The following is a 16,796-nucleotide window of genomic DNA, read 5'->3' on the forward strand; positions in this document are numbered from 1 at the left end:
AAATATTTTTAAATCTTTATTGTTAAAAATTTGAAAAATATTTTTTGACAATCCATGTGATTATACTAAATTTAACACCCTCTGCATACTAAATTCTGACAACCTAAAATTGAGGTGCAACACAGTATAGTGATTAAGAGCTATGAATCTAGAATCAGAAACCTGGAATTCAAATTCAAACTAGCTGTGAGATCTTGTCCAAGGACCTAAACCCTTTTACCCCTACTTTCCTCACCTGTAAATAAAGTTAACATAAAAAAGGTTTTGTGAGGACTGAGTTAATGCTTCTAAGATCTTTAGAAAGAAACTAGAGGCCCAGTGCATGAAATTTATGCACTGGCGGGGAAGGGGGGGGAAAGGGGATGTCCCTCAGCCCGGCCTGTGCCCTCTTGCAGTCCGGGAGCCCTCAGGGGATATCCAACTGACAGCTTAGGCCCGCTCCCGGCCATGAGCCCAGCTTTTGGCTGAGCAGCGCTCCCCCTGTGGGAGCGCACTGACCACCAGGGAGCAGCTCCTTATTGAGCATCTGCCCCTGGTGGTCAGTGTGTGTCATAGCGACCGGTCATTCCGCTGTTCAGTCAATTTGTATATTAGTTTTGTATTATATAGGATTAGCACAAAGCAACTATGAAGTTAATTACCTATTGTCATTGTAAATCAAATATCTATTTAAAATTACCAGACTATTGCCGAAGCCGGTTTGGCTCAGTGGATAGAGCGTCGGACTGCGGACTGAAAGGTCCCAGGTTTGATTCCGGTCAAGGGCATGTACCTGGGTTGCGGGCACATCCCCGGTGGGAGATGTGCAGGAGGCAGCTGATCGATGTTTCTCTCCCATCGATGTTTCTAACTATCTATCTCTCTCCCTTCCTCTCTGTGAAAAATCAATAAAACATATTTAAAAAAAAAAAAAAAATTACCAGACTATTATGTGCTTACAAACATGTCTACTTATTTCTGATAGTACAGGCTACTTCGTGTAAAGATTAGGACTTTGCTCATCTTTATTGATGATTGTTGCGCTTGCATGAATGCTTCTCCTTCTTTCCAGCTCACACGCCCCGATGCCTTATCTGGGTTGCTTTCTAGTAACCCAGACCAAGGAGTGACAAAACTTGAGTAACTATAACAAGCTGATTTCTCCCAAAGGCATTATTATCTCAAAAGAACCTTCTAAAATATTAAACATTCTTAGACAGTAAGATTTGAATTCAGGATTCTCAAAAAAACAGCCTGGAACACAGTAACTATAGAGAAGAGAGGAGAGTGACATGGAAAATATGGCATTACTATCCACTGAAAACAGGTAAAAGCTGTTGATAAGGAAGCCAAGGAGAAAGAAATACTAAACTAGGAGTCATAATACATATCTCTGATCACAGCTCAACCATTATCTCACTTGATGATCCCAATCTTAAAAATAAAAATCCAAATGCCTTAATTTAACATACACAATAACTTGCACAATCTGACTGCTACTTCCAACCATTTCTCTCAACTGCTCTATCCATAAATCCTCAATTCCTGACACAATGAATTTCTCACTTTTTCCTATACACCAAGCCCCATAATAACTTATCTTTGCATATATTATTCCTTATCTCCAGAATGATCTCCAGTCTATCCCCTTCTTCACCCAGCAAACTCCTATACATCCCTCAAATGCCAGCTTCTTCCCTCTGAACTCTCACTATCTAGGGCAGTGATTTTCAACCAGTGCAGGCACACTAGTGTACTGCAAGAATTTTTAAAACATGCAATACCTGACTAGTTAGGGGCACTGACCTCTTTTCCCTTAAATTAGCAAATTAAAAAATGCTAACAGCCAACACAATAGTCGTCCAGTGTGGATGAATCAAAATTATACCTTTTTTTTTTTTGGTCACAACAGCAAAAAATGTATTTTTTGGTGTGCTGCAGAATTTTATTAATTAGTTTATGTGTGCTATGAGATTTTTTTAAAAGGTTGAAAATTGCTGATGTAGGGTGCTGTGATTTATCTGTATTATATGTAGATTGAGTTTTCTGAAAGGAGAGACTGTCTCCAATAATTCTGTATTTCTACAGCCTAGCAACATCTAGCATGAAGTATAAATGAAATGCAAGTTTGATGAAATTAATAATTAAATGACAAATGAATGAGCAACCTTAAACAGTTTCTCCTATAAAATTAAGAAAATACTTGATACATATTGAGAAGTAACATGGCCTATATAATTTTAAGAGTACACAGAGCTGCTTTGAATCTAATGCTATTATCTTCAGCAAATTACTTAACCTCTAAGTCAGACATTCATCATCTACAAAAACAGGTTTCATAGGGTTGTTACAATGAGCAAGTGAAAAAAACCAAAAACCTAAATTTCCAATAGTGCCTGGAACAAAACATGTACTCAAATACATGATAGTTCCCTTTTCTCTCCCCTATTAACTCACAGGATAATTATGGACATTCAATCAGATAATTTGATATGAAAACAATCTGGAAACTGTAACACATCACACAAATTAAATCTTTCACTTAAGGGGGGGAAATCTAAATTGTTCATCTTTGCATTTATATATACCTTTTCTTATTTTTGAATTCAAAGAAACACTTGGAAACATTATACTGATTTTTGAACATTTCCCCAAATTATGCAATTATCTATGATTGTAAAATTAAAACTTAGTTTAGTGTAAATAATCCTAATTTGTCTAAAATTAAGAACAATATCTACATATTCAGCTTTAATCTACAGTGTCCTTTTCCCTTGTCTGTTTTAGGTCTTTCTAGAACTGTTTTTTAGAACATAAATCTACAGTAATGACTCCAACTGAATTTTGTAACATTATTTTATAAATTCAAGCAGTTGTAGTTTACTTTAGAAAGTAATACATCTCACTGAATTGTTATAGCAAAGTGATCTGATTTTTTTTTAAGGATAAACAAAATTTAATGGTAAGTCTTGCTTAATCTTTCCCTGAAACTAGAAACGTTCTGTAGAAAACAAATTCAAACACCTATCTCTACCCACAGATCCTGATTTTACCTTCTATAAAGAACACAGTTAATGGTGCTTATTATGCATGTCAAGGTTAACTTTGAGGTCAAAAAAGTTCTCTAATTACTATTATTAAAATAAATCTGCTCTGAGAATAAAAATCCTCTTTAAACAGCTTTTTATTAATCAGAGATATTTAAAATTACAATTTCAAATTTTTATTTTAAAAGGTCTAAAATTATAATGTAGACACTGCACTGTCCTAGCTAACTTATCTAAAAATAAATGTACTTCTAGGTGTGATTTAGAATTTACAAAATTGAACTAAATTTTAGTGCATGTTAACGACTTGTTAATTTATCTGTATTACTAACAACTTAACCTAGTTCAATGAAAAGACTATTGTATTATTGTATTATTTCAAAGAAGCTTTATTTTTTTTTTCATTTTCCACACTAGTCAAATGAAAGATTGCTAACAGCAGGAAAACTTATCTAAATGAGCTCTTTTTAAAAAATAGTTTTCTTTTAAATACATTTTAAAACATAAATGACTTAAAATTCTTATCTTCCCCAAAGTATATGATATTTTTTGTTTGTTTATTGGTTTGAGAGAAAGAGAAACATTGATTTGTTATTCCACTTATTTATGCATTCATTGGTTGCTTCTTGTATGTGTCCTGACTTGGGATAGAACCCTGAAACTTAGCATATGGGGATGATGCTCTAACCAACTCCACTCCCTGGCCAGGGCTCCAAAGTATACGGTTTTTAAAAAGCCCTCGTTAAATTTTGTTTACAAAAGCATTACAGCACACTAAACACTAGTGCATTCATTATCTTAAGAGCGGCTTTCTAAATGAATCAATATTTCGTAATTTTACAAGTTGTGACTAATCAGTACTAGGATGCAGTGTGGTGCAGCAATTTCTAAGGAGATATACAAGAGTTCTGAGCCCAAAGAAAACTTTGGCACACAATTGACTCACATACAAAATATGCTGACTGATACTAACCCCCCAAAAAAGTCAACTTTTAAAGAAACTATCTCACAATTCGCCACCTTGGTAGGGCATTCTCTCTAAATTATAATATCCGATTGGGGTTATCCAACTTTATTAGCTAATAGTGCTCATCACTTTAAAATCAGAAACAGGATAGGTTCTGTTTCACCAAGTGTTACCCATCTACTACAAGACTTGGGGGGGAGGGGGGGGGGGATCCCAGTCTTTGGAAACAAAAGGTAATGTGATCCACTCCAGCTAATTAATTACTGGATGCCAACAATACACAATTCTAATTGCATTTCAGGACACTAAGAAGTTTACCAAATGAGTGGAACGTCAAAATATATCAAAAATGAAGGAACGTGTTATACCGAAACTAAGATCTCGTGCAAGGTACAAAAGTCATCTGATTCAAGATTTGATTTTTAAAAAAATCTTCTGCAAAGAAAACGTTTAATCAACGTTGTTAACGTAACAGTAATTCATCCCATTCCGGTACGACCTGGAATCCCGACAATGCGCTGCTTTCCGATCTAAACGTCTCGCTCTTTTGCAATCCCTGTACCAAAGGACCCGAACCCTCTCGTGGAGGCGCGCAGCACACTCGGCGAGGGCTGTGTGTTTACAAATAAGAATCTCGCCGTTTCCCACGTCAAAGGCGTCCACGACCACCATTCCGCGGGGGGCGGGGGCGCGGGAGAGAGAAGGCGGGCGGGCGAGGAACGAAACAGACCCTGCCGCCGGCCAGGGCGAGCCCAGGGAAACATGTAGGATGTTGTGCGCGTGTATTTGTTATGTATGGGCGCCTATCGGCACCGCCGAGAGGAAAGGGAGTCGCACCGGGCTCGGGAAAATGCTCACGCCGATTCCGTTACCCACCAGCCGCCTCCCGGGTCTAGGGGTTTGGGCCCGGGGCTCCCGGTGGAGTTCGGCCCCCAGCGCCCCAATGTCCTCCTCGGGCCGCCCGGGCCGCCCAGGCCGCCGCCCCACCTCCCTCCTCTCTGCCTCCCCCCGGGGCACCCGGAGCCCATTCCGGCCAAGAAAGAAGCGTCGGGCCCCCGGGGAGCGGCCGGGAGGCGCTCGGGCCGGGCCGGGCCGCGGACACCTGCGAGGCACGGCACCTGAGGGCGCCCGGGGGGCGGCCCGGCCTTCCCCGAGCACACCCCCTCGGCGCCCGGGGCTCCGCCGCGGCGGGAACCCCCGTACCTGCGAGCTACAGGCGCGCGCGGCGCCTCCGCATCGCAAGGACTCCCGCTCCCCCTCCGCCTCCCGCTGCGGGTGCCGCCGCTGCAGCCGTCGCCGCCGCCGCCGCCGCTGGAGGCCGGGACACGACGAGCTCAGGACTCCACCGCCATGTCCGCCGCGCCGCGAACTGCATTGTGGGGGGGAGGGGAAGGGAGGGGGGAGGGGAGGGAGAGGAGGGCCCGCTGAAGGGAGGGGGCCGTGGAAGGAGAGTCGGGGGAGGGGGAGGGGGGAGGGGAGAGAGACGGAACCCCGAATGGACGCCCGCCCCGGGGTGGGATAGGAGATCGACGCCGCGGGGGGGGCGGGGGGCCTGCGGATGAGATGCAGGGGAATGCGTTCGGGGGGCCCCCTCCCTGGGTTCTGGGGGCCCCTGCGCCCCATCGAAACCCGGGCGGGGGCTGTGCGCGCCGGTGGGGGAGGGGCTACGCTCGGGGGCTCGTGGCGGCGGCTGGAAACAATGGAAGGAGGAGGGCGCGGTGGGAGGGCGGTGCACTCACCCTCACGCCGGGGCCCGGACGGGCGCGGGAAGGCTCGCGGCCGGGAGGAGGGGGCAGGGCCGCAGCGTCGGGGGAGGGTCGCGGTCACAGGGGAGAGGCGGGGCCTGGGAGCGGGGGTCCGGAGGCCTGGCCCCCGCCCGGGGGAGCGGCGCGAGGCGCCGGGGGTCGCGCGCACTGCCGCGCAGCTCAGGTCTCGCTCCGGGGCGGCGTGCGGGCCGCCCCGCCGAGACCCCCAAAGGGGGAGAAGAGCCCGAAGCCCACCCCGCGCCTCGTTCAGAGAGTGGTCCCCGGGAAGGAAACCCGGCCGTGGCCGGGCACCCCGGGCCGGGCTCCCCGGCGGCCCTCTGAGCTCCAGCGGGAAGCCCGACTGGAAGACTCGGGATTCACCTTTGCCACTAGCACCCCACAAAGCTGGATCCGTTTCTGTATCAAAGACATGCGGGAGTTCAGGCGTTCAGCAGAGAGATCTCAGGAGCATCGCCCCGGGGAAAGGTTCTGATCTAGACATTAGTTTCACGTGGGTTTGGAGTCAACTACCGTCCCTGGGCCGCCTGCCCTACCTGCCTTGTTTGTAATATGTTAGCTCCCTGCACATAAGTTATTTAAGGTCACAATCCAAGAAAACTATGGTTTGGTAGTTTTTTTTTGTTTTTTGTTTTTTAAAGACCCCAGCCTTGGAGATTATTCAACCAACCTCTGGCCACAAAGCTGGACAATTCACACAACTAGGATCCTTGCATTTGACAAATGCTGGGCAGGAAAAGGCTGTGACAAGGATGCGGGGAGGGTGGGGGAGTGCGTGCTGGAGCATGCTAAGCCCTAAGTATTTACAAGATAAGGCCTTAGCAAGTTTTCTTATACTATGACTCGGAGACGAACCTGTAAGAGAAGGACATGTACTCTCCGCGCAGTCAGTCCATCTGCTTCCCACTCTCCCCCAGAGCCGGATACCTCATGTGTTTGTTGACGCCCATAGGAATGGGAAGCTTGGTGAGAAGGGACCGAGAACTGCCCACTAGGTGCTAAGCATTTTAGAAGGTACTTCACAGACTTCATCATTTAATGCTCATCACAACCCCATGAAGTCGGAACTATTGTTCCTATTTACGAATGAGAAAACTAGAGTTCTGAGCTTAAGTGCATATTACTCCAACCTGTCTGATGCCACAGGGCCCCAGTATAGAGCATGGAGTAGTGTATTTCAAGTCAAAAGAGCCCTGTCTGGCTGCAGCACTCATCAGCTGCATGACTTTGGGCAAATGCACCCTCTGAGTTTCCTCATCTATAGGTTTTTAAAGGAAAAAAAAAAAACCCCACAAGGGTGAAGTGAGGAAAACAACAGAACACAAAAGTTAAAATCTATAGAGACATTAAGATAATACCAACATGCCCTTCACCTTAGTGAGTAATCAGTGTCCTTGGAGCAAACTCAATTGAATAAAATTTTCTGATTAAGAGCAAAGCATTGAGTTAGGTGCCTAGGGATACAAAAGCAAACCAGATTCCTGTCTCCAAAAGTTCACCAATGAGCAAGGAAGGTGGTTCGATTGAGTTACAATAAAAAGCAATAGGTCATATGAACAAAGTCTGAGCTAATAGGAGAGTGTGATAAATTCTACTTGAGTGAGGCTTTAATGGGAAGAGGTAGAAGCTGGACCTTGCAGGCTTGCCTGCTATGTGCCTGACACATATATGTGATTCAGAGAACATAATTTAGTCTGGAGTGTGCAGAAGAGAATGTGTCCAAAAAAAAAGCCAGGCCATACTGAGAATCCCAGTGACTCTCTGCTCTCATCCCTTCCATATAACTCTCTTCTACCACCTTTCCTATTCCTAAAGTCCCAGCTCAACTCCTGCCTCCTTTATTAAATCTTCCTGATCACCACTCCATGAAATGTGATAACTCGATTCTCTGAACCTCTACAAGTTACTTTTTTATGAGTCTGACCCAATTAGAATATAGATGTTAGCATATATATATATGTGTGTGTGTGTGTGTGTGTGTGTGTGTGTGTATATATATATCTGTATATTTAAAAGCTTAAGCGACCGTTATGACTGGATGACCAGCTGGTAGCTATGACATGCACTGACCACCAGGAGGCAGACGCTCAATGCAGGAGCTGCCCCCTGGTGGTCAGTCCACTCCCACAGCCAACCTCTTTCAGTCTCTTCCCCCCACCCGGCCCCCCGCAGACCAGGGGACCCCATCTGTGCACGAATTCATGCACTGAGCCTCTAGTGTGTGCGTGTGTGTGTGTGTGTGTGTGTGTGTATATATATATATATATATATTTGTATTCCTTATAAAACCTACATGTTGCGCTGAAAATTTTAGCAACTATAATCTTATCACAACAAAGTATGTATAGAGCAAGTATTCTACCTAAGAATGAGGAAACTTTGGGAATAAGAGGTTTAATTAGTGGCCAGTAATTCACAGTAAGTCACAGGCAGGACTAGAATACCAGTCCTGTGTGACTCGGTTCTTTCCATTGAATCACAAAGAGCTTACTGAGAAATAAAATGGGAAATGTCTGACTGCTTTGTAAAAATACACTGAGGACTTATATATGATACTTGCAAGAAAGACCTCATGATTGTGGTTGTCTCCAAATTTAGCCTTTCACAGAAGTTCTGGGAACTCAATTTCACCCAAACCCAGGTGAAAATTACTTACAGTGAAAATCTTATTACATCGTATATAATAGGAAATATAATTTCCCAGTGGATCAATATTTATATTCTATTCTCTTCCTAGATGATAGGAAAACCTAGTCCAAATATAATCATATTGGATAAAAAGGTGATGTGGTGGGTAAATTAAATAAGAACAAGAAAGGTATCTCAGCCCTAGCCGGTTTGGCTCAGTGGATAGCGCACCCGCCTGCGGATAGAAGGGTCCCGGGTTCGATTCTGGTTGGGGGCACATGCTCAGGTTGTGGGCTCAGTCACCAGTGGGGGGCATGCAGGGGGCAGCCAATCGGTGATTCTCTTTCATCACTGATGTTTCTCTCTCTCCCTCTCCTTCTTTCCGCTCCTCTGAAATCAATAAAAATATATTTTAAAAAAAGAAAAAGAAAGGTATCTCAGAGATAAGTGTGCTCAAGCCAAGTAGATCTGCTGGTAGATTATAAAGGAAGTCACTGGACAGTTATAAGCAAGAGAGAGTCATGATCAGATCTGCTGAAGATTTTTTCTGAGCCTCCTTTTCCCCCATATACCTTTTATAGACACTAGCTGATTATGAGCTCAAGTTTAAAAGAATGCATCACCTCCATGATGTGGTCCTAACAATGTCTTCTTCACCGTTGTATTCCAGCACCCAGAACAATTCTGACACATAAAAAGTACCTAGAAATTGTTTGTTGGCATTCTACATTATCTATAGAGCAGATAATCTGTTCAAAGTTTAAAATTTTGTGATTCTTACAAATAGTATACAACACCAAAGCTCCTAAGGTATATATGCTCACCTCAAGGATAGTGTAAGGGATCTATTTTTGATATGTTGCATTCTCAAATAAATTAAAATATGTTAAATGCCTATTACATAGAAGTCGAGTTTCTTCTTCTCTGCCCCAGTTTAGATTTCATGTGCCCTTAGACTCACCTTAGCACATGTATGTACTTGCTACCCATTGCTTCTATTTAATTTGTTCTGAGGATTCTTTGTGTGGAATTTTAAGCTACAGCTACACCCTTTAGCTTACTTCCTTTAAACATTAGAAAGTGTCTTTTTTTAAGGTAGCATATTTTAATGTGAATAAAATCCAAGAGTAAAAAGGACAGAGTTCATATACAGTCGCGTATGTCAAGAACATAAATATATATCAGGAGATGATACTATAAAGGTAGACTAGGATCACAGTATAAGAACCATGTATGCCATTTTTAAAAGCTGGCCTTTATTCTGAAGTAATGGGCAGTTACAGAACATTCACAAGTAAGACAGAGAAGTGATCAGACCTGCCTTCTTCAGCACAATTTATAGGTGGTCATCCAACTTCTGTTTGAATATTTGTAATTATAGAGAGCTCATTTCTTCCCAGATCTATCTAACCTAGATGTTAAAAGTTCTTTCCTTCTCTGAGCTGAATTCTTCCTTCTATATGTCTATTTTTATTTAATATTGGGGGGGGGGGGTAATCCTAACCTCAAAAGTAACACCAGGCCTCTTTTTCTTCATATAAAAATAAGGATGTGAATTAGATGAATTAGGGCAGGAAACAGGTCTAAAGTTCTATAACTCTGACATGAACTCCTTTTTAAGTCAGCTATTTTACCTTCCTCTAGATCAAATTATCTCTCTTTTTCTTTCTCTAAAACAAAAATGAGATTTAATTCCATTCTAACAGTTTCCCTATGACCAATTCTAATGTGTTAGGACAGTTTGTACTCTGATTCATCTTTGTATCCTATAAAATGTCATATACTCTGTCCAGAAATAAACCTTTGCATATATGGTTAAATGATTTTCAACAAAGGCGCTAAAGTCATTCAATGGGGAAAAGACAGTCTTTTCAACAAATGGTTCTGGTAAAACTGGATATTCACATGCAAAAGAATAATGCTGGATCCTTACCTAACACCAAATACAAAATTAACTCAAAATGGATTCAAGACCTAAAGTGTAAGACCTAAAACAATAAAATTCTTAGAAGGAAACATAGGGCAAAAACTTCACAATATTGGATTCTGCAATGATTTCTTGGATATCATACTAAAGGCACCAGCAACAAAAGGACATATAGACAAATTGCACTTCATGAAAATTACATTTCTATGCATCAAAGAACAGCATCAACAGAGTAAAAAAGGCAACCAGAATGGAAGAAAATATTTGCAAATAATATATCTGAAAAGGGATTAATATCCAGAATATATAACAACAATAAAACCTGATTCTTCTTTATTTTCATGAAATAAACATTAATATTTTAAGAAAAACCTATTTTAAATATAATAATATTACCAAAACAAAACCTGACTCAAAAATGGGCAAAGGGCTTGAATATACATTTCTCTAAAGAAGGTATACAAATGGCTAATACATACATATATCAAGAAATACCCAACATTACCAATCATCAGGGAAACACAAATCAAAACTACAATGAGATATCACCTCACACCCATTTGGATCAAAAATTATATATTTTTAACCTAGAAAATAACAAGAGTTGGTGAGGCTGTGCAGAAATTATGCACTATAGATAGGAATGTAAAATGATTTAGCTGCTATGGAAAACAGTACAGTGGTTCCTCAAAAAATTAAACATTGAATTACCATATGATCCAGCAATTACACTTCTGGGCATATATTCAAAAGAATTCAAAGCAGGGTTTCAAAGAGATATTTGTATACCTATATTCATAACACCATCATTCACAATAACTAAAAAGTAAAAGCAATTCAAGTTTCTATTGACAGATGGATAAGCAAAATGTGATATATACATACAGTGGAGTATTTAGCCTTAAAAAGAAAGAAAATTCTGACATAGGCTACAACATGGATGAACCTTGAAGACATTATCCTCAATGAAATAAGCTAGTCACAAAAAGACAAATACTGTATGATTCCAGTTATACAAGGTACTTAGAGTAGTCAAATTCATAGACAGAGAGTAGAATGGTGGTTGCAAAGGGGCTGAGAGGAGAGAAAAAGTAGGAGTTATTGTTTAATAAGTATAGAGTTTTGGTTTTGTAACAGAAAGAGTTCTAGAGATGAATGGTGGTGATGATTGCACAACAATATGGGTGTACTTAATACTACTAAACTACATTTAAAATGGTAAAGATAGTAAATTTTATGTGTATTTTACCACATCTTTTTAAATTAAAAAATAAATGTCCTGCACTCTGATGAGTGCTGGAGCTGCAAAGCTCTCTTCCCTCAAGGAGCTCTCAGAAATGTAAACAGATAACAATACAACATTATTATTGCCATAATAAGGATATGTATAAAGTATGATTCGGACACAAATAAGAATTAATTAATTTTCCCTGGGAGAGGCTAATCATTTGTTAGGGAAAGAATGATCAACAAAAGTTTGGATAATAAATATCCATGAAATATCCTTGAAGGGCGAATGAGACTTAGACAACTAACTAGAGGAGAGTGAGAGCATTTACTATGTAGAGGAGAAAAAGGACAGGGCATGTTTCAGGACATGCCCTGCAAGTAGTTAGCATATTGGAGGGCAGAGTATAGGCGATGATACTGGAGAGATGAGGCCTACAGTAAATATAGTGCTAAGCACCTGGGCTTAACCAGTCTTTTAAAGACTGATGTAGTATATTTAGATATTTTAAAAGAGTAATCAGCAGTGTGTAGAAAAGACTAGAGGAGCCAAAACTGAAGGCAAGCAAAACAGTAAGGGGTTGTTGTGGAAAATCAGATGAGAGATTATAATAGCTTGAAATAAGCAGACACAGTGGGAATGGAAAAAGCAACAGATTGGAGAGATGTTACAACGATAGAATCAACAAGACTCAAATGCCTTAGTAAATGTGTTGTACATGGTAGAGATGAAGGCTCTCATGTGGAAGAGGTCATTCTTGTCCAGAGAGCTTTCATTAGTGCCAACTCTGAGCAATTAGTAATGGTTGGTGTGCAGTTTAGAAAAGGAGCCTAGCCCTGGCCAGTGAGGCTCAGTTGGTTGGAGTGTCATCGTATGTAGTGAAGGGTTGTGGGTCTGATTCCTGGTCAGGGTTTTATCCAGGTTTTGGGTTTGATCTCCAGTCAATTACTTTTGGGAGGCAACCAATCTCTCTCTCTCTCTCTCTCTCTCTCTCCTTTCCTTTCTCTCTAGAATCAATCAATGATCCTTGAGTGAGGATTAAAAAACAAATTAATTAAAAGAGCATAAATCTAGAAGCAATAAGACAGAATGATGAATAATTAGTCATTTCTGCCAAGGATGCAGAATGGAAGAGCACTAGAACAGGACAGATATTTAACATTCCTATTCTCAGGCAGAGGAAACATAAAAATGTACTGTGTGTTTTAAAGAATACACAGTGTTCTCACCTGAGGATATTTTTTTATTTTTTTTTCTTCTTTTTTCTTTAGAGATAGAGGAAGTGGGGAGGTGGGGGGGGGGGCGGGGAGGAGAGAGAGAAAGAGAGAGAGGGGGGCATTGATTGGTTTTGTTTTGGTAAAATTATTATATTTAAAATATTTTTTCTTGAAATATTAATGTTTATTGCATGAAAATAAAAAAAGAATCAGGTTTTGTTGTTGTTATATATTCTGGATATTAATCCCTTTTCAGATATATTATTTGCAAATATTTTCTTCCATTCTGGTTGCCATTTTTTTACTCTGTTGATGCTGTTCTTTGATGCATAGAAATGTAATTTTCATGAAGTGCAATTTGTCTATATAGTCTCTTGTTGCTGGTGCCTTTGGTATGATATCCAAAAAACCAAATCAGAAATACATGTCTAAAATGAGGAAGCAAAGAGCAAGAACACAAAGGATGGGGAGGTTCAAGAGTATGTGTAGGGAAGCTCCTTTTGTGGGTATATTGTGAGGCTGAGTGTAGTTGTTTAAAGTGCTGGGCTGAAGAGTTTTTATCTTAATTATTTTGACCTGTTTTCATTTAACCTTAATAAATAAGCATTTCTCATGTTGTTATATAGTCTTCATAACCACTTGTGTTTTACTAAAATAAAAATTAAAAATAAGTATTTTTAAAGTGTTTTATTTTATTCCTTTAACAATTTTGTTTTAGTTCCCTTAGCATGTTTTTTACAACTTCTAAATCTTTGGTAAAATTATTTTTACTAAATTACTTTTATGTTAATGAACGTTTAGTTCCCTGATTTTTCAGACACTTAAAAATAAACATTTTTCTGATTATAATAGTATTATATGCACTTTGTAGAAAATATAGGAAAATATAAAGAATATCATAACAGTAACAATAGACCACAACCTCACTATTTTAAGATTATCAATAGAAACAACTTTTTGGCATGTTTCTTTTAATGCATTTTTTAATTTATCTTTATTGTTGAAAGTATTACAGATGTCCCCCCTTTTCCCCATTGAGCCTTCTAGCCCGCACCCACCTCCCACCCTAGTCCTTTTAACATAGTGTAGTCACACTTTGTGTATAACTTTTTACTTAATGTTTTATAAGTATTTGACCACATCATTAAGGATTATTTGTAAATGTAGTTTTAGAAGCTGCAAAATATCACACAAGAGAAGGTGCCAGAGTTTGCTTAACCAGTTCCTTATTGTTAGGCATTTAATTAGATTGGGCATTTAATTCTTTACTGTTATAAATAATGCTTTTTGCATAAATATATAAAGCACTATAAGGTTATTTCCTCAGAGAAAATTCTCAGATGTGGGCTTTCTACATTAAACATTACTGTGAAAATCTTAAAGGTTCCTGATATGTACTGCCAAATTGATTTTTAAAAGGTTTGCCCTAAATTCCACTTTCCCTATTATGTGGGACAGAAAACCAACTAAGCATTTTCAAGTTTTAAAAATGACAGGCTTCTCAGAATCTCTGAGCAAAGGCTACAGTATCTGCAAACGTATTTTCCTTAACAAAATAAATACTGGCTGGTAGCATAGAAGTCCCAGATTTGGGGAGGAGGGGATTTGCCACACTTTATTTACGTGGAAGTCTCCTAAGAACCTGAGAAACATACCTTTTCAACAGCTAAGTACCCACACCTTGCAAGCCAACAATATTTTAAAGAGTGATTTCCTTAATGTTAGACAACATCAACAAAACATCTTGCCGGCTTCCCAAAGTTCCCCAGAGAATATGACCCATGATCACTTACAGCTTTGGAGCGAAGGCTCTCTAAGGGACCCCTGGAAGGATTACCAATTCTAGCAGATGGTATATGCAGCTCTGACATTTCCATTTTTTTTTTCTTTTTTTCTTTTTGTTTGGACATCCTATGGTCCAGTTCCAGAATCCTTTCCTGGCCTTAGAGCTCTCCCAACAGTCCTCCAGGGTTCTCTAGACTACACAACCTTGAGAGAAACTTGAAGCTTTCCCTTTGTGTCTCTCTTGTCCAAGCATGCTTGCTTGCTCTAGCTTTCTGCCCCCCATTCTCACTCTCACTTTCTTTTCTGCTCTTGTCCTGCCCCAACTGTTTCTCTCACCCTCCTGAATCTGTCCTATAAGTTTTTGTCTAAATTTATTTTAAATGCTATTCTCTCTCTCTCTCTCTCTCTCTCTCTCCACCTCTTTCTCTCCTGACCTTCACTAAGATAGCCTCCCTCTATTTTGTCCCCAAACTTCTCTCCCCTGCACTTTTCTACTCTCTCAAAATGGCACACACAAAATTCTCAATTTTGCAGGAGTTTCTCCCAGCCTCTTTCATTCAAGATAGCTTTTACCAAGGAATACTCTTAGTAGAGCACAGTTATCCCTCTAACCCAAGTATGACTTCCTTCTGGTATTTATCATAAAGTTCAAGAAAGGATCAATTATATTGCGTCCATATTTCCCTCTCTATTCAAATTAAGATACATGAAAGCACAAGTATATGAGCATACCTATAGCTATGACAAGATAGGTTATTTGAAATCTGGGCTGTCCTGGCAAATCTGGGACATAATCCTATATAATAAAAGGCTAATATGCAAATTGACCAAACAGCAGAACAACTGGTTGCTATGATGCACACTGACCACAAGGGGGCAGAAGTTCAAAGCAGGAGCTAGCCCTCTGGTGGTCAGTGTGCTCCTACAGGGGGAACACTGCTGAGCCAGAAGCCAGGCTCATGGCTGGCGAACACAGTGGCAGTGGCAGGAGCCTCTCCTGCCTTCTCAGCAGCACTAAGGATGTCTGACATGGGGAGTGGGCCTAAGCTGTCAGTCGGACATCCCCTGAGGGCTCCTGGACTGTGAGAGGGCACAGGCCAGGCTGAGGGACCCCCCTGAGTGCCCAAATTTTGTGCACCAGGCCTCTAGTGTTGCTATAAATTCCACCTATCCAGAATCCAGCTCTCAAGCAGTTTTACAAGCAAGGAGAATTCTGAACATCCTCAGAATTGTCAGGAAATTTCAGTTCTATATACCACACAGACTAAAAAAGAGGTTTTTTCCCCTTTTTTGCCCATTCTGGGAGTCAGAATTTTGACTGCATATCAGGTGGGGTCTAGCCCAGAGGTCCTCAAACTTTTTAAACAGAGGGCCAGTTCACTGTCCCTCAGACATTCCACACATGCGCACTGGGTGCCCAGGACGAGTTGGCTGCTAAGCAGAACAGGCAGTGGCGGCAAAAACACCCGGCGGGCTGGATAAATGTTTTCAGTGGGCCACATGTGGCCTGCGGGCCGTAGTTTGAGGACCCCTGGTCTAGCCATTCAGATTGCTATCTGTTTAATTGGAGACTATGAAGTTCACAAAAGAGTTCACTGAGCAAGACTGAAATGAGAATATACAGTCGACTGCCTGTTCACTTACACATAATTCTATATAAAGATCTTCAAAAGTGGTTAAGGAGGATCTGGTTTAAACTTTCAGTTCTTCCTCCCTAAAAAAAAAAAAAAAAAAAAAAAAAAAAAAATTAAGGAAAGCTTTTAACCAATGTGAATTCCTCAGATCCAATTTCAACTTTCCTTCTTGTACTATCCAAGATCTGTTGATTCTCTTTTGTCTGGGGCCCTTAATATAAATCCCCATGGTTGTATTTGCTCAAGATTTACTTTAAATACAGTCTTAATATATTTCTGAGGAATTTTGCTTTCTCCAATAAGCCTGTAAAACTCTCTCTTCTTATTCCTTATTGTCCCCTGAATTATGTTTCTTTTTGGGAATTAATGTGGCTCTGTAAAGCTCTGCATAATCCACTCTTTTCGTCCTGTGTCTTGTCTGTGTTGCATTTTCCACCCACTTTTGTCCTTCCCTACTGCGAAGGGAATATTTTAAACAGTTTTTTGTTTGTTTGTTTCCAGAGAAAGCAACTTGCTGGTTGGCGGATCCAAGTTTAAAATGGACCCCCAGAGAAACATGAGCGGCCTGAGGCATCCTGTGTAATCCAATAAATATCCACCCACCCTACCCCCATCTTTGCT

At 40.8% G+C, this 16,796-nt stretch overlaps 1 protein-coding gene across 9 annotated transcripts in view; it reads right to left on the minus strand.

The window, feature by feature from the left end:
• TUT4 (terminal uridylyl transferase 4) overlaps nt 1-16,796 on the minus strand; it is a 163,916-nt gene that overhangs the window by 92,123 nt on the left and 54,997 nt on the right. For 4 of the 9 annotated variants that reach the window (XM_070405130.1, XM_070405133.1, XM_070405132.1 and 1 more), the window contains exon 1: nt 5,197-5,357. The exons of 1 other annotated variant lie outside the window; for it this stretch is intronic. The gene's annotated coding sequence lies outside the window, so the exon portion shown is untranslated. Of the gene's footprint in view, nt 1-5,196; nt 5,359-5,732; nt 5,765-16,796 lie in introns of those variants that run through there. 4 more of the 9 variants (XM_070405129.1, XM_070405125.1, XM_070405126.1 and 1 more) reach the window with 2 other exon arrangements.

Source organism: Myotis yumanensis, unplaced genomic scaffold, assembly GCF_028538775.1.
Source record: "Myotis yumanensis isolate MYYU_CA2020_CCGP unplaced genomic scaffold, mMyoYum1.0.hap1 SCAF_2, whole genome shotgun sequence".
NCBI classification, from domain to species: Eukaryota; Metazoa; Chordata; class Mammalia; order Chiroptera; family Vespertilionidae; genus Myotis; species Myotis yumanensis.